The sequence below is a fragment of the Hemibagrus wyckioides genome, linkage group LG14 (assembly GCF_019097595.1).
Source record: "Hemibagrus wyckioides isolate EC202008001 linkage group LG14, SWU_Hwy_1.0, whole genome shotgun sequence".
NCBI lineage: Eukaryota > Metazoa > Chordata > Actinopteri > Siluriformes > Bagridae > Hemibagrus > Hemibagrus wyckioides.
Genome location: NC_080723.1, coordinates 1,357,690 through 1,377,245, shown reverse-complemented (window position 1 = coordinate 1,377,245; position 19,556 = coordinate 1,357,690). Strand labels below are relative to the sequence as shown.

Genomic DNA, 19,556 nt, shown 5'->3' with positions numbered 1-19,556 from the left:
AAAATAATCAGCCTCGTTGTATTTTCCTCCTTATTCATTATTAGAGTTATTAAATTAGCTAGAACAATTTTGGAAAATAAAGGTGTGGGTTATAATAAATTTAAGTTTGATACAGTCCAGAACATTATTATAGGACGTTATAGCCTTATTACTACACCGTCACTGTTCATAGGAACAGTTATTATAACGCTTTAACTAACATGACATGCTTGTGCTTTAAAAACTATAACACCATATAAGGATTTATTTAGAATTTACATTTTGTTATGCATTATGAATACAGAATTCATAGGAAGCGTTAATGATAATCTATAAAAATCTCAAATCTCTCTCATTGGCAAGTGCTCATTTTTCAGCCCTGTGGTCATCTAATTTAGCCTCTTACCTCATCAGTCATGTAACACATCTCTCTCTCTCTCTCTCTCTCTCTCTCTCTGTCCACACCACATGAAAATGCACATGCCACTGGTCAGGAAGAGTGGAAGTGGATAATGTGTCGATACCGTAAGTCTGGTGATGAGATTAGCCATTACAGTAAAAGCTCAGTCTGTTCAGCCCCTGACTGTCTGAGTTAAACCTGACCATGTGAAACCATCATATAAAGCTAGCAATATGCATACCTTACTGTCATATAGTGTCTGGTTTATTTGTCTCAGCAGTCTTGCCATGCAGAAAGCAGTTCCATATTAGCATGGATTATAACACATATTCTATATCACTGTGCTTAAAAAATGTCTGAGTATGTCCGAGGAATACTGGACACAATATTTGTTAATATTAGGTGAGAAGTCACCTGTACGTACAGTATATCATAACAAAATGTGTTTCTTCTTCTTCTTCTCCTCCTCTTCCTTTTCATTCACATTCTCCTCCTTCTCCTTCTTCTTCTTCATCTTCTTCTTTTTCGTCTCCTCCTCCTCATCCTCCTCCTCATTCTCCTCCTCCCCCTTCGCCTCCTTCTTCTTCATCTTCTTCTTTTTCTTCTCCTCTTCCTTCTTTTTCTTCTCCTTCTCCTCCCTTTTCTCCTCCTCCTCCTCCTCCTTCTTCTTCTTCTTCTCCTCCTTCTCCTCCCTCTTCTCCTCCTCCTTCTTCTTCTTCTTCTTCTTCTTAATATTATTATTATCAAATGCATGTGGTAAAGAGTTTATAGCTCCATTGTGTAAGACATCACAGCACATTTGTTTACCGCTTTCAGTTTTGCTTCTGTAGTGGCTGGGAAAATGATTGCAAGCCGAGATTTCCTCCTGTATGTGTGTCTAATAAAATGGAAATAAAATTGTGCTCACACTGTAAGTGTTTGTGCGGTGATCAAATTGGATTTATTTGACATTTCCACTCCTGTTAATGAGGTTTGCAAAATTCAGTCAAACATTAACAAACGGAGTCATCATCCCATCAGCATTATTACACTGTGTTTTCGAGTCTGTCTGTAATGCTGGCATGGAGCTGAGCTTGGTGAAGGGGGATGATGCAGCATAGTGACTGTTCCATCTGGTGAGCTTGGCATCCATTCGGTATCCGGTTCTGTGCCCGGCCCGACTCTCTTATCAGCTATCGCACAGCCTGGGTGCCTTGTGTAACACATTTAAGACACAAAAATAAGAAGGAGTAGGATGATAGAGGTTGAGCAGTTCTTTCAGTCGTTATAGATTTGTGTGTATTGCCAACACATTAACGTGTGTGCTTTAAAACTGTGCATGTTAAATCTAATCAAACAATAAGAATATATTTCATGCATTGTTTGTGTTGAGTGTGCCTTGGAAATGTATAAAAAGCTTAGAGTATCACATTTCATCAACAAAAGACCATCTGTATCGGGGGGAAAGTATATTTGTTTGTTGCGAGTCGACAAATCGTGAGGCTGCAACATGTAGCTGCGTCATTAAGCATTATTACTCTCTGAAACCAGGCAGGTGCAGCAGCAGTGACAACACCATGCACCAGTCACACGAGTGCGATCTGACCCCATGGGACCGAGATCCTGCGAGATGGAATCCTCATTCCCAAACTGACATATTGCTCATTATGAGGTGGTATTGAGAGCACTCACAGTTAATCTAGCCATTAAAGAATTATTTACATTTCTATCACAGCACTGTTGAATTCTCAGCTCTGACTGCAGTTGCTTTATTTTTGTTTAAATGTATTTCTGACAGCATCAGTCCCAGTAACATTTCTAATAACATGCTTGTTTAAATATGTTGTATGACTTGTATGGTGAAAGCATAAAATGGATATTGGTAATTGTTGATATGGAGAAGGAAATGTTTATTTCACATTTTTTTGGAAGGAGTCTCCAGTTTCAGCTCTTTGTAACAGTCGGAGGAATAGCAGTATAACTTAAACACATTAAAACACCATCAGGACAAAGATTTTGCACATTGCGGCTGAAATTTTTATCCTAGAAACATCAAGAATAAGAAGGGGCAGTGAACATTCTTTGAAAGCTCTGTTTTATGAACATAAATACTGTATGTTGTTGTTCTTTCGGCTGCTCCCCGTTCCGGGGTCACCACAGCGGATCATTTGGTCCAAACATTTCGATTTGGCACAGGTTTTACACCGGATGCCCTTCCTGATGCAACCCTCCCATTTTATCTGGGCTTGGGACCGGCACTGAGATTTAAGACTTTAGTGGCTGGGTTAGCGCTCTGCCCTGGAATCGAACCCAGACCATGGCAATGAGGGACCAACAGGAAGCAAAGCATAAATACTTTATATTTCTTCTAAATGACGTAGAAATTTTCTAACTTTCAGAATTGACCTAGTTTGCTATAAATATCCCATTCGATAAATTTAGGCAGTTAACAAATGCGGAGTAAAGATGTGTGTGTCATAGTTTACATGCAGACATCAGACGCCGCATTTCCCCGACACCCTTATCCTTATCGTAGACAGAAGTGCTTCTGAAGTCTCTATCAATGAACACATCAATACTGGTTCACAAGGTCAGAGACGAAGTATACCATCAGTCTAAAAACTCTTATTGGGGGGTAATATAGCAAAAGTGCTAGTCTAAGTACCTCTTGGTCATTATTATGTTTTGTTTGTTTATTACATCACAACCTAAATGGTGCTTTAATCTATTTATCTATTTATCAGTTGCTGGAACTGGTTCTTTTCACTTTTGGAGGCAGTCGGAGTTTAAAATGCAATGACTTTACTTATGATTTGCATATGCAAAAAGAGAAGCACATTTCAGGTCTGTAGTTTTATGTAGTTTACAGTATGTAGTAGAAAACGATTTAAGATGTGATGAATTTCTCCCTGCTGCTGTCATTAATATATTATATGCCGGTCAGGTATAACATTATGAGTAGTGAGAGGTGAAGTGAATAAGACTGAGTATCTCCTCATCATGGCACCTGTTAGTGGGTGGGATATATTAGGCAGCAAGTGAACATTTTGTCCTCAAAGTTGATGTGTTAGAAGCAGGAAAAATGGGCAAGCGTAAGGATTTGAGTGAGTTTGATGAAGGGCCAAATTGTGATGTCTAGACCACTGGATCAGAGCATCTCCAAAACTGCAGCTCTTGTGGGGTGTTCCTGGTCTGCAGTGGTCAGTATCTTTCAAAAGTATCCTATAAGTCCTGTAAGTTACGAGGTGGGGCCTCCATGGTATCTTAAAGGATCTTCTGCTGACATCTTGTGTCAGATCTGTGCCAGATACCACAGCACACCTTCAGGGATCTAGTGGAGTCCATGCCTTGATGGGTCAGGGCTGTTTTGGCAGCAAAAGGGAGACCGACACAATATTAGGCAGGTGGTCATAATGTTATGCCTGATCAGTGCATAATTACATTACTGAATGATATTTGAGAAAATTTCCATCTTTGATGGCCATCAGATGACTATAAAGAAAATGTTGTGTTTAAATCCAAATTAATGTTTATTTTTATTTCTGTATTTGTAATGAACTCTATATAACTGTAGTGAGTTATGTCTTCCACTGCACAGTGGAAAAAGCTGAAAAATATCTTTAATCCGTCAGTACAGACAGGACAGTTCAGAAGGCTGACTGTGACATTTAAGCAACCGAGGTGAAAAGAACCTGAAGCCAGAAGGAAAAGGGCAGTAAAGAGTTTACAAGGCCAGGATTTCTCAGTTTGATTTATTGTGCTTTTTTCGATCAGTGAAAGTAAATACAAATTTAAAAAATTCTTAGCACTAGTTTTTAATGGGTGTTGAGTAATGCACATAAATTCTTACACATACTGACCGTTAACTAGGATAAAATCGGTGCTAATGGGTGAATATCTGCCTGATGAATAGAGGAAATTCCTTAAATACAGATGAGATGGAAGTGTAAAACAGTAGTCATCGGCTCTTTGAGGCACTTTATGTCCATTGCGTCTGTTAAATAAATCTCAGCCATCGGTTTTTAATGCCTAAAGAGGGTTTGGGATGGTGCAAAAGTGTTAGTAAATCTGTCCCATACTTTTGCTAGTTGTGATTTTCTGGGAGCAGATGGCTCATCAGCAGCACCTTCTCCAAATTTCTCACACCATGTAAAATCACAACCCCTAAAAAGCAGCCATTTATCTCTACAGCACAGAGCTGCGAGACTGTTTACCATGATGTCATGATCTCAGTCTAAATGGGGATTGAAGTCACAGGGTATCGGGAGGGACAATGGCTCTATTTTTTTTTCTTTTTTTTTTTTTCTCACCATTATATGAAACTTTTTGTTCACTTTTCTGGAAACAGCTTCAGAATCAGCTTCTGTTTACTCACTTTCTTATCCTAATCATGCAGATTTATTATACTTATAGTTGGGATTAATGTGAATCAGGGCTACACACACACACACACACACACACACTCAGCCTTGACAAGCACTCGCTATTTTGTTCAAGCCTCTTTCAAATGGCAAAAAAATAGCAGAGGATCTTAGAGCCTTCCTCTTGTACCTTTTGACTTTAAGATAATTTTCTGATAATTCCTGAATATTAAACATTAAATCAGTATTATTGAATGTAAGATACAGATCCAGCAATTGTTTACATGATGAACCAACGAACGACTCTGACTCAAAGACTCAGGAGATGAACGAATCATTTCGGTTTCCGGTACGGATTGCAGAGCCGAAGCCTGCGAGGCTGTCACGTGATGAACCAACGACTCGGGAGATGAACTAATCATGTTTCGTGTACAGAACTGATAGGAATGAAAACCAGATTTTACTCTGTGACACAACTGTCTACGATGCGCTGCAGATATATCAGCCCCAGACTCACCTCTTCGTAACATTCAGTGTATTTATAGTGTAATAATCAGATGATCATAATGCCCTTAATCTTTTAAAATAATTTTTTTCCGTGTTTAACAATTTATAGCATTGAGAGGGTCCTTATGTAAGACAAACTAGTCACAGTTATAGGCAGGTTTGTGTACATGTGCGTATGCATGTGTGTGTATGTGTGTTTGTTTCAACTATGACACACTCTCACTTCTTCCTCCAGAGGTGTGCTTCCGGATATAAACCAGGTCGTGTCCTTCTGTGCGAGATGAAATTGTTCCAATGCAAAGTCTCATTACTGTAACATCCACCCTTACACTGACCTGCCCAGTCGTTTCACTAAACCTCTTCCTCCATAACCATCACGACCTATTCATGTTACCCTATCCTCACAGCCCATGACTAAGGTGCTAGGGTATGGGCTGTTTTCTACACCATTGAGCGTTGTGGTTGTGTCTGAGGTCGACATTGCTGTGTACACATTGCTAGCCTAGCTCAGCCCTCCTACGCTTTTACACTTTCACAGCGTTTATGGCTGTGTCAGCAAAACCACACTGTTAAGTCACATAGGTGTTTGTTGCATGATGAACCTGTACTTGCAAATGCAGTTTGTAGTTTGTATCGCAATTCAAATCAATAAATGTCTTTATACTCACAGCGACACTGGGGATGTACTTGTAATAATCAACACTGAACCAGTAAGCAATATATTTTCTCCGGAAGGACAAATTGTACAGATTTACAGCATAACTTTCCTCGAAGATGTATTCAGGTGTGCTACTCGAATGCTAATATATGTTCTTGTTAAGAAGTAGATTGGCAGGTAAACACTCCCACCACCGAGTCATACCATGCACTGTTGATGTGAGCTCTCCTGACACCTTCTAACCTAGCCATGTTAGCCATTCTTAAAACGGTGGCAGACCAATTGACTGTTGCTAGGCAACCCACCACACCGATTGCACTATTTTGTACTATGCTGTTCTCGGCTGAAATCATCATACAGTGCATGTTATTGATAGCTGTATAGGGAGATTTGGACAGACAGATCATCTGCACCCAAATATTGACCAGGGTCAATATTTAAGCATGAGCATACTGTTAACCATGCATTGGGAGTCAAAGCATAACTAAGCAAAAATTTGACATGAATGTGACTTCATGGAACTCAGCATTCTGTTAATTATGCATCTATTGCAGTTGCACTGTTTGAACACTAGAGGTCCCAATCTGTGCAATATGTTAGCACATAGTGTTAAAATATACAGGGAGCGAACTGGGTCGGATAGCTCCAAATCACTAGTGTTATCCAAAACATTTAAGAGATTTTCATTAGCTTTCAAATGACATCAGCCCCGCATCACAGCGATCTACACTTCCCTATAAAGAGGCCGCTGAAAAGAGGGCATTTTAACCGACTTTGGAGCTCTATATTTTTTTTTAATGATGCCTCAGGTGCTGCTATGGAGTGGTGCTAGCTCAAGTTGTTAAGTTGTCTTTATTTGTCATATATACATTACAGCGCAGTAAAATTCTTTCTTTCATATCCCATCCTTGGGGGTTGGGGTCAGAGCGCCGGGTCAGCAATAATGCAGCACCCCTGAAGTAGAGTGGGTTAGAGGCCTTGCTCAAGGGCCCAACAGTGGCAGCTTAGTGGTGCTGGGGCTTGAACCCTGATCTTCCAGTTAATGACCCAGAGCCTTAACCACTTGTCAACTTCTAGGCTTTTGGTCAGAAGAAAGAATTTCACTGTGCAGTCATGTATATGTGACAAATAAGGAGGACTGAATCATGTCTCAGATCAGGTCAGAGTCTTTATTTTTTTTATTGGAATTTTGGAAGAATTTATCCATTTATTTCTTTATTTTTAAGATATGGTGAACTGTAGTATGTTTTAGTTTACGTTATTAAACCACTGTTTGCTATCGTCAAGTTTTTGGCTGTAGTTTCATGCAGTAGAATTTCACAACCCTGTCGCATTGTTTATGTCTCAGGAATCGAAACAGACTTTTCAGTCATAATTAAAAGCCGGTACTGTGAATCCAAACAAATTGTGACTGGATTGTATGGTTAACCCTCTTAATAACTAGCAACTATTTCTAACTATCTATAGAACTCACATATACAGGAGAGCTGCACCGGACTGGAACCAGTATGGAACAACACTGGAATATTCCTTTAACCCAGCTGGAGTCAATATATAAATATATATATTCCAGTCAATATATAAAGACTGAATGTTAAGATGGATGAGAACTTTCAAACTCCGTAAACTAACCAGGAATATTTGTTTTATTTTTATTCTTGCGCTCTACGTATAAAATGATTGTGTTCTCCTCAGCCCCGACTGAACACTGCGTGATGTTTAATGCGCCACACTTCTAGCACTTTAGTCTGGCATCCTACTGTTCTCTGGCTTTTTCAGTATGATTTCGGGCTTCTAACAAGACAACGCAGACACACACACACAAACACACACACACACACACACACACACACATGCTCAATTTCCCATTAACGGTATGCATGCCACCTTCATTAGTGTCAATAAAACTACTTAACCTGTGCTTATTATAGTCTCTTTAAACAGATTGCTGATTAAAGGTGAGAATTTTACTTATTGTGTGTGTGTGTGTGTGTGTGTTGTAACCCAAAGTGTTAAATCTACAGTAAACATCTAACAACATCTTCCTGTTAGATATCAGCCTCTAAATTTAGTTTTTTCTCCTAAGAATAATAATTTGCAATAATTGCATGCATGTTGCGAATCCTTTGTAATATATATCTATTTCCGATCATTTATTGCAAGCAAACTGCTTCTCAGAGAGCTCATGTTTTCAGTTTTGCTTAGGTGCGATCGCATATTTTTTCCACCACTGCCAGATGTCTGACTTCCTCGAAATAAACCTTTACACTTTGGAAGGAAATAACGGATGCCGCCGATTTAATTATAGCTGTGTAAATGTTGGTCATCAGTGAGAAAATATGGAAATACGGTGAATAACTGCCTGAGACAGTGCTGCTGACGTTACATCTCTGGTACTTTTGTGTGTCTTTGAAGCCGTTTCATATCCTGTGGAAAGTAACAGTGGGCAGTGAGCTCAATCACAGCGAGGCGCTGGAGGTGTTCGTGTCTTTATTTTTCTGACTGTTGGTTATCAGTAGTAGTTAGCGTCAGCAGCTAATGTTTCTCTGCACACATTCATGACATCTGTGCAGGAAATATTTGTGCATGGGCATTTCTGGAGATTTTGAGAAGTCAATATATCCCCCAGGTGTAGCTGAGGGCGGGAGGTCGGGGGGTGGGGTGTGGTGGGGTATTTGGGGCTTGGGGTTCGAACCGGGTTTGAGTTATTTTCCACATTTAATAAACATCATTAACATAAAGTCATGATCATTGTGATTATTTCACCAGAACTACACAATTCTTAATGTTTTTTGGCGCAGATCTTTCTGGAATTTCCGATTATCACTCGTGATTCTTTGACCATTGTTTTTTACAGAACATTATGTGTTCTCATTTATTTCTTTCAGTATTATAACAATGATGTTTTGCTAGTGGAATATTGTGTTGGTCCTCCTTTTGCTGCCAATACAGCCCTGATCCATCAAGGCATAGACTCCAATAGATCCCTGAAGGTGTGCTTTGGTATCTGGCACTAAGATGTTAGCAGCAGGTCCTTTAAGTCCTGTAAGTTGCGACTTACAGGACTTAAAGGTCTTCCAGGCCTTAAAGGATATTTTTGATAGATACTGACCACTGCAGACCGGGAACACCCCACAAGAGCTGCAGTTTTGGAGATGCTCTGATCCAGTGGTCTAGCCATCACAATTTTGCCCTTTTGGTCAAACTCGCTCAAATCCTTAGGTTTGTCCATTTTTCCTGCTTCTAACATCAACTTTGAGGACAAAATGTTGACTTGCTGCCTAATATATCCCACCCACTAACAGGTGCCATGATGAGGAGATACTCAGTCTTATTCATTTCACCTCTTAGTAGTCATAATGTTATGGCTGGTCGCTGTCTGTTACTCATATGTCAGTTGTTGGAGAAAACACGCTCTACGCTTAATTCGTCACTGGCAGGTTTTGAATGAGACTCATTGCTCATGCGGTCATGACTCACTCTCTCCTTTCGTTCATTTTGTATATATTCATGTTTCTTTAGTTGTTGGAAATCTATTATTCAGTACATAATATTAAACATTTGTTTAGTACAAACTGCCCCTTTTCTCTGTGAGTGAGTATTTGGTCATGTTGGTCATCTTTTGCAGCGCCTCAGGTGTAAATAGGTCTACTTCCAGATATTTTTTAATTAAATGATTCAAAATCATTCAACTTTAATATAATTGTCCCTCTGCTGTCCCTCTGTCTATTTACCCAACCGTCTGTCTGATCTGTCTATCATCCTTAAGCATTTATAATCAAATGATTGTTTCATTAAAACAAATTAAACAGGACATAACAAGTCCAAATGAATGCCCACTGTGTCCAGTGTGAACAAGCGTATTGTCTTTGATAATAATGGGAACTATTAAAATATAATTTAGATAATGTAACACAAGGCTGGTTTATGCCTGTTTTATTGACAGTTATGGCTAAATTGCAATGAATTAGCTAGCTAGCTAAAATATATGTGGAGCGTCGTTAGCAAGATTACACAAAGTTATTCTATTCAATTCAATTCAGTTTATTTTTGTATAGCGCTTTTAACAAAGAGCATTGTCTCAAAGCAGCTTTACATGAGAAACAACATAAGAAAACAACAAACATATAAACAGACAAACAGACAAACAGTCCTAGATGTTATCCCAAGTGAGCAAGCCTGAGGTGACTGAGGCGACTGTGGCAAGGAAAAACTCCCTTAGATGGTAAGAGGAAGAAACCTTGAGAGGAACCAGACTCAAAAGGGAACCCATCCTCATTTGAGTGACAGTTGTGTGATGCAGATACAGCATGTGTAGAATATTATGTAAATTAATAAGGAGGTTGTTGTCTTCCACAGCGCTGCTTTGAATATCCCAATCCTCACAAAGCAGAACCTGGCTGGAGCTGGTCCATCTCCGGATGCGACTGGAGCCGGCACAGTCTCTATATGCTTCGGGGAGGGGTAGAAGAAGGGAAACAATGGAACAGAATTAGCGTAGCTGCTGTTCATAATATTAGCACCCCTAGATGATAATGTGCATTTAATCAGATGTACTGGAGCACAAGGTTATGGGATGTGTTAAATGTATGCCAGGCTAAAAAGATAAGTCTTTAGTCTATGTTTAATCTGTAAAAATTCTACCTCACTATGAGTATGTGTTTCCTGTGGGGTTGTTGTGTGTGGGCATTTCGGTGGCTTAGTGGTCAGGGCTGTTACCTCGCAGTGAGAAGGTCCTGGGTTTGAATCCCAGGTTTTAACAGGCAGGGGCCTTTCTGTGTGAGTTTGCATGTTCTCCCTGTGCCTGCGTGGGTTTACTCCGGGTACTCCGGTTTCCTCCCACAGTCCAAAAACATGTACATTCGGTTGATTGGTAATTCTAATTTGCCCATAGGAGTGAGTGGTTGTCTGTCTATATGTAGCTTCCAACATCTGTATTCTTTTTCTCCATTTGGAAAGAGTGACATTGGTAGTTAATGTGTTTGCACCGTCTGTAATTCATCCCTACGGCTTTGTTTGTATGAGTTTCTAAATCAACATAAGTATATAGAGGGAAGCAAGTATAGAGATAAATTTTCTGAAAGTTTCTGGAACTTTAGTGTAGTGATACTCGAAGTAGGGGTCGATGAAGGAGTTACAAAGAACATGGAGAAGTGTTTTTCGTTACAGTCGTAGAAACCGCAACACTCCACCTTTCTGACTGATCACCTGAAAAAAATCGCTTTATCCAAATCTCAATTACTCCAAAACAAAATGTACATAATCTCAAATCGGACCTAATATCCTTTCAGTTATATAAAGCTTCATGACTCAAAGAAGTGGAATTTTATTCATTCATTCATTCATTCATTCATTCATTCATTCATTTATTTATTTATTTATTTATTTATTTATTTATTTATTTTCCCCAAGCTTTAACAGAACACATTATACAATTAAGGTTATAACTCTTCCCCCATGATGACCCTTACTGCTGAAATAATGAAAAAAACAAAATAAAATAAAAATACAAAAACAGTAATATGAATAAAATAAAATAAAATAAACAAGATAAACTTTACAATATTGTACACATTTACAGGTGGACAATATCATTGTAGGAATAATAAAAATTAATAAATAAAATAAATAAATACATACATACCTAGAAGTGCAATATTATTGTATGCATTAAAATAAGGATATTATTTGAATATTTGGTTTATGTTAACAAAATAAATCCAAACTGATGGATCTGGGCAATTTATTTTACAGCTAAAGAGATAGCAAGATGCTTTGTTCTGTGATTAAACACTTGGGTCGAAGCACCAGCTGTGCTCAGCTGTCCAGAACACGGCTGTCTAAAGTAGCTAGAGCTTTCCTTAAACAACTTGTCAGGGTTATGAGGCTTTTACTGGAATTGCAGGTAGTGGACTCATGGCATTTGTGGGAACTCTCTTGATCTTTAGCTGTGCATTACGTAGACTGATATAAACATATTTGCCCTGGAGGGATATTTTGGTCAACACTTTGCATGGTTATGATAATGACTCTGATACTGAGGCAGATGGAATATATTACTGGACCTCCATGTGCAGATGTTGTAGTCTAAATTGTGGACATTTTGCTGCTCAGTAGTTGAGCTATAAGCACACACAGCAAACTGTGTTTATTTCCATGATCTTAATTTTCCTAAATATAGTTTGCATTTCAAATTACAAACCTTGTGAGTTGTTTGCTCACATGGCAGGAAAAGTTTAGCTAGACATCCAGATACTAACCTGGGGAACCTGGGGAAAGTGACAGTGACCACACAGAGTGCTCTATGCCATGTTTCTGTTACTATAGATGCTACAGCTCTGATCTGACTTCATATTGTCATGGATTTCATCCATGTTGGTCTTGTTGCAGATTTCTGACCTGTAGGTGGGATGATGTAAAAATGATTGAATGTATATACATAATCATGCATAACATTATGACCACCTGCCTAATGTTGTGTTGGTCCCCCTTTTTCTGCTAAAACAGCCCTGACCTGTCGAGGCATGGACTCCACTAGATCCCTGAAAGTGTGCTGTGGTATCTGGCAACAACATGTTAGCAGCAGATAATTAAGTCCTGTAGGTTGTCCTCCATGGGCCCCACCACACAACTTACAGAACTTAAAGGACTTACAGGACTTAAAGTATACTTTTGAAAGATAGTCACCACTGCAGACTGGGAACACTACCACAAGAGCTGTTTTAAAGCAGTATTGGAGATGCCCTGGTCCATTGGTCTAACCATCACAATTTGGCCCTTGTCAAACCAAATTAAAGGGCTTGAAAGACACAAGAAGGAAATGCTATATAATATTATGGAATTGAGTTGAGATGATTGCTAGCTCTCTTGTGTATGAGCAGCGATGCAGCAGCACTCAGCTGCCAAAACCTGCATCAGTCTAAACTATTGTTTTGTTTTGTGAATGGCCTTGTGTATGGAGTCGAAACAATATAAAAGTTGCATGGTTTTTGTACGTCAGTACATTTAAAATCCTCTTCCTATTTCTGGCAGGAATTTTGTTTACTAAGAAAGGCTTAGGCTGGTCTTATATGAGATAAAGACGAGCACTTACTGTTCTATGTATCAGGGAGCTTTAAATGAAACATAAGCTTAAGGTTAGCATATGAAACCACAAAATCATTATTAGCCATTGACCATTGAGCCATCACTCTACCTGCATGCTCATGTCGGTCAACTCCCCGAGCTAAATGCAGGCTTACATCAGGGTCCAGTGTCAAAAACACCCACTCTGTTTAGAAATATTAGTCAACCTGAAAAGGTAATATTTAGCTTTAGCATTAATTCTACTGTAAACAATATCCCAAGAGCCTTTTTTTGGAGCGCTTAGTGGAAGAGGAATCTGGCTGCAGATGGTCTGGGGTTTATGTAGCTTCTGTCTTTATATGGGTACATTTCAGCTAAGTGCCCTCATTCTGTTTGCAGCAGGTCAGTGGGATATTAGGCCGTGCTTGCATAATAGACATGGGCATTCTAGAATTACGCCCTGCATTTCTCTGATTGATATGACAACAGGCTTCAATTATGACTTGTCTTTTACTTTTTACCCTTTTAAAGTTCACTGACCCCTTCACTGTCATTCTCCCTCTGTGTAGGTCTGACTGTGACCTGAAGGCTACCCTCTGGTAGAAGACATGGACTAAAGAAGTAGCGTGTGTGTGTGTGTGTGTGTGTGTGTGTGTGTGTGTGTGTGAAAGCCTGTGGAGATAACCATGGTGGTGAGGTGGTTGCTGAAGACATCCCACTAAAAAAAAAACAACAAACCAACAAAAAGTAAGACGATTCTCATCCCCAGATACTTAATATTTTAAATGTAGTGTATGTGAGTACTGTATATTTCCACTTGAAGTTAAATGTAAAAGTTTGACATACAGTGGCTTGCATAAATATCCACCCTCTTGATCTTTTCTTTATTTTTGTTTTGTTACATCTGGAAGCTGAGCTAAATGAAAGTGGGATTTTTATTTGATGTACAATTGAGGGGAAGATGTGGTAGCTTAGTGGTTAAGGTGACCCTGCTGGGCCCCTGAGCAAGGCCCTTAACCGTCAGTTGCTCAGTTGTATATATAAATGTATATATAAATGAGATGAAATTGTAAGGCCCTCTGGATAAGGGTGTCTGCTAAATGCTGGAAATGTATATGCATTTGATAGCAAATTAAGGTGCAAATATTTATTTATTGTCACATAAAGATTAATGAAACTAAAACTCAGACATTTTGTAGCTCTCTCCCCAGGGACAGGGTTCAGTAGTACTGATTTCGGTTGCAGTTACAGCAGCCTGACCACTTTAACCTACCTGCTTTCCCCACAGCGTGATGCTACCTCCACCATGCTTCATCATGTGTGTTCTCATGGTGATGAGCAGTATGAGGTTTTTGCCTAGTTTCAGCCTTTGTGAGACCAGAGAACTTTTTTTCACTACTTTGTAGTGAATTTATTATTCATTTATCAGTAATGGATTTTCAGGTTATAACACAACACAGTTTGGAGCTGGATAAAGGGGTGAGTGAGTTACTGCACCTTTAGGACAAAATGAAGAATGCTTAATGCTTACACAGTGTTCACTTGTTAGACATGGACACAAACGTCATCTGTTCTTCATACACTGTCATACATTATAAGCTATTTATAAGCTTGATGTGTTCCTGAGCTCAGCTGTGCGTAATTACTAGAATAGAAAATATGTGGTTTCATTATATTAAAAACACTCATCACATAATCTCCGAGCTCTTAGTTAGTGACCTGTGCATATGCTAGGCTTTAATGAAAGAATCAAAACAGGGGATTTTCCAATCATAATGTGTAATATTCCTGTTAGGAATATTAGGTCGTTATTAATTTATTTGTGGCTTGGAGACTTATTAGTGGAAAATTTCTTGCCCGATCTACTGTCCCAGAATTTGCCACTGAATGACTCATTGGACAACATTTTATACGAAGCATAGACAATGATGGCTAGTGCTAAGTCCTGTTCAGTCTCAGAAATGTTTTATGTCAACATTAACCCCAGAGTTTATACCAGCCGTTTAAGCCTGGGCTTGCTGCGGCCTTTTGCTTAATAGCCTGAGTGCTTTTCTGAACTCTTTTGCTTACATGCCATTGCTCACACAACACAATGCAAATGGTGTCGCAATTGCAGTAACTGGGTCAGCTAATCTACTGCTAAAGTGCAGCACTGTCTGATTAATAATGTATAGGATAAGGAGAAGAAATATTATCACTTTGAGGAAGAGAGCCATACATCATTTTTCCGTGTACAACATCGCCTTGTAGGTGGTTGCTTTTTGTGGAGAGTGAAGCTTGAAACTTGAGTCCTCTGATTTTGATCTATAAACAGAAGTGTTATTTTATTAGCTCTGTTTGTGCAAAGGAAGAGTGGATCAGGAGGAAACATGGATTGCAGACATCTAATATTTGCCTTTAATAGGAAAAAAATCTGAGAATTTATATGCTGAGTAAGACTTTCGCGATGCCTAATTCGGCTTTTACATCAGACGTGAGGGCAGAATAGATTTCATACTTATAAACAGTTTATAACATCTTATACGTAGATGCTTTGTCTACTGAGCTAGCATTTATGTCTCTAAGCTTGTTCCATGTGCTAATCATATTCATATCCTGGAACACAAAATAGCTTTAAATATAATCTTAATCAATAGTCAGTAGTCTTAGTTAGCTACATAATGTCCTGTGTACATTTTGGAGGGTTCTGTGTTCCTTTTTATTACTCCTGTCCTAATGCTCTATTGCTCCACATAATCCTGTAGTCTGTTCAAAGTCTCTTCACAGCCAGTGTCGACTCTGATTAGACCACTACATCAGTAATTAGGTCAGTAATGTCTTCATGAAAAATGTTTTTTTAAAAGGCAATGTAAAGGTGTTCAGTAATCATACAGAGTATTAGCAACGGTCCATTTAACAGCAGCCTAAGATCTGGGCATTATTTAAAGTAGTGGGTATCAAGAGAGTTTAGCTAAAGTACAATGAAATATCTGACAGCTTCTAGCTATCAAGAAGGAATTGTGTATGCTGTTAAAGAGGCCTTTTGAGATACAGTATGAAAGGTCTATCTAATTTTAATAACACTTGAAGTTGTGTATATATCATTACATTTTCATCATAGCTTGAATATTTAGCTTGAAGTCAGGCAAACCTTTCTGCAAATACTTTGTACATGACTCCATTCATGCAAGTTAAGTTTTTTTAATTGGTCTATGGATGCATCACATGATTTTACCTGTTTAAACCTGGTACTCTACACCGATCAGGCCTAACATTATGACCAGTGCCAGGTGAAGTGAATAAGACTGATGATCTCCTCATCATGGCACCTGTTAGTGGGTGGGATATATTAGGCAGCAAGTCAACATTTTGTCCTCAAAGTTGATGTTAGAAGCAGGAAAAATAGACAAGTGTAACGATTTGAGTGAGTTTGACCAAAAGGGCCAAATTGTGATGGCTAGACCACTGGATCAGAGCCTCTCCAAAACTGCAGCTCTTGTGGGGTGTTCCCGGTCTGCAGTGGTCAGTATCTATCAAAAGTGGTCCAAGGAAGGAACAGTGGTGAACCGGAGACAGGGTCATGGGAGGTCAAGGCTCATTGATGCACGTGGGGAGTGAAGGCTGGCCCGTGTGATCCGATCCAACAGACGAGCTACTGTTGCTCAAATTGCTGAAGAACTTAATGCTGTTTCTGATAGAAAGGGGTCAGAATACACAGTGCAGGACGGGTCAGGGCTGTTTTTTGGCAGCAAAAGGGGGACCAACACAATATTAGGCAGGTGGTCATAATGTTATGCCTGATCGATGTATATTATAATTTAATATATAATATGTATTTCTGTTTCTTGTATCTCCAAATCTGGTTATGATGATTTCATTTCTTCCAAATACTTAAGATTTTTGAAAGATGTCTTTGTATTTACTGTGTATTTATTTAGTTACCCAAAATAATTATCAAGTGTTTTTGTGTCACATTGAATAAAAGTAATATTTTTGTATCATAGTGGACTTTAAATAGCAGAGATTACCGAAGTCGGCACGCTGCCTTAGGGCAGAATACAGATCTGTTCACGCTCCACTGATTGTATTATCCTCACTTCAGCATCAGTGTACATATATCACACACACATTAATCTTCAATGATGCTTGGGATAAGAAAACATAATTCTGAGATTCATAGTGCTGACCAGGGGACAGTTTCCCTTTTTTTGGGTCATTATCAACCTTGATAGTCCCAGATCAACAGATCTAATCTGAAAGTCTTGCTATATGAACCCCCTGAAATGAGCATTTAAGATGATGCTCTTTATCATCTTGTTACACTGAATATCCTGAATACACACATGTACACACACTTCTGCAGTCTTTTTGCCAGTATATCTGTTTATTTAGTATACTAGTGCATTAATTTCTCAACAGTGTGTGTTTATATATATCATTAGCTCGGAAAACTATAATGATCAGTGTGTCACTGCCAAGGTCATGGGGTCAAAACTAACCAAATAAAATGTCTGCATAGTTACAGTACTTGTAGGTATTGCTGCATGAGAAAAAAAAGAGATAATTCTTCCCTCTGATTGGACGAGACATCTGTCACTCAGGATATACAGGAAGTAGGAAATTGTGTATCTAACTTTATTTCTTGTGTGGAGTTCTGCCTTCACTTTAAACCATTTTTTCCTGATCTTTTTAAAATCTTTTAAAGAAAATAACCAACATATATATTTATCTTTATAAGAAAACAGACTTCATTCAGCTCTACTGTGAGGAAGAACGTTCATATGGCGTGATTTTGTATATATTGATAGCCAGTGGCAGACCGTCAGTCCTTCTCTGCTGGCCTGAACAGCAGTGATCTGAATCACTGACTTGCATTTTAATATATTTCATATATTTTTCCAAGAGTGTGTATTAAATTATTCCCAATAGTCTGTTCTCTACATTTCAAAGCTCATGTTCCCTACAAGAGCCTGTGACACAACGCACTGTTACACATACACTGTTAAATACAGTGTTTCTATATTTACTGCGTTTCATTTCGGATGCTGCGTCCTCCGGAGATTGCAGTTTGCTGCATACAGCATCAAGAATGTCTTTTTTGAGAAAAGTTACCGTAATAAAATGGACTATTCCTTGTGAGGTGTGAAATACTGTCGCCTAATTTCTTTTTTACTTTGTTATTTAATGGTTGATTAGTATCTATTGCCGTGGCGTCATGATGATGCTGTAGAGGTGGATTAATTCAGGAAGGACACCAGTGAAGGCCTAGGTGTGAAATGCACGGCCCGCCACCGCTGATAGTGTATCATGGAGTAAAGATTATTTGCGATCTCTAAAAACATACCAGGAATGCTCCAGAAGACCAAACTATTCCCGATTAAAGGATGTAAGGAGTACTATAAGAGCAGAGCTGTGTTCATACACACACCAATCCACTTTCTACTGCTGCAGCTACTGCTGGACTTCCCGTAGATCCTGAGTGACCCATGTCTCGTCCAATCAGAGGAAAGAATTCCATTCGCAAACTATACCTAACTTTTCCGCTTTGTCTGAATCGTCCTTGTGTTTTCAGATTTGTTGTTGTGTATTGCACTTCTCGGCCACTGTACAACCCTATCCAGACACTTTCTGGTCTTTTTGCCTTGGTGGCTGTATTGCAGACATTTTTGATCCTTGAGCTTTCCAAAGATATTATCAAATGTAATTTTTATACATGCCAACCAAGAGGGTGTATTTACAGATGGAGGGCAAAAGGACATGGAACATGGAACCCAGCCCTCATGGGGGTGTTTCTGTGTATGTTTTTGTGTATCTGCCTGCTGTCTTACTCTAAGTGGAAAATCTGTTTGACCTGATAGTGTGCTGTGGACATATGAGCAGGTCAGGAGCCGCAGCACTGTTATAGAAATGAAATACGGTATACACTTACTGTACTGGCTGCACCATCTTGGTTCATCATGTAGGTGTACGATCAGAGATTATTCCTATTTTATAATTGTGATAGATTTTGACTGTCAGGTTTCAGGTTATACAACTATTTCCCAATCTACTAGCAAAATGTATTTGCATAATAATGCAGCACTATAGCATCACACACACTACCATATTGTTCTCAACAGTTTGCTGGAAAAAGTCGACCGTAAACCAAGTGGTAGTGAAAGGACTGATAAACTGTGCAGCACAATAAGCACCAGATGGGCTGTAGTTAGTAATTATACCTGTAGTGCATTTATAGATTCTACTTACACTATATTGCCAAAGGTTTTGGGACAACCCTCCAAATCATTGAGTTCAGGTGTTGTTTTTCAGGGGTTGGGCTCGGCCCCTTAGTTCCAGTGAAAGGAACTCTTAATGCTTCAGCTTCATACCAAGACATTTTAGACAATTTCCTGCTCTTTGTGGGAACAGTTTGGGGCTGACCCCTTCCTGTTCCAACATGACTGCCCACCAGTGACCAAAGCAAGCTCCATAAAGACATGGATGAGTGAGTTTGGTGTGGAGGAACTTGACTGGCCTGCGTCCTGGCCTGAGTCCTGACCTCAACACCTTTGGGATGAATTAGAGTGGAGACTGTGAGCCAGGCCTTCTCGTCCAAAATCAGTGCCTGACCTCACAAATGTGCTTTTAG

At 39.2% G+C, this 19,556-nt stretch overlaps 1 protein-coding gene across 2 annotated transcripts in view; it reads left to right on the top strand.

Moving 5' to 3' along the window:
• Positions 1-19,556, top strand: part of otud7a (OTU deubiquitinase 7A) — an 81,025-nt gene that overhangs the window by 17,881 nt on the left and 43,588 nt on the right. The window contains exon 2 of one of the 2 annotated variants that reach the window (XM_058408973.1): positions 13,519-13,696. The exons of the other annotated variant lie outside the window; for it this stretch is intronic. The gene's annotated coding sequence lies outside the window, so the exon portion shown is untranslated. The remainder of the gene's footprint in view (positions 1-13,518; positions 13,697-19,556) is intronic. 2 annotated transcript variants of the gene reach the window in all.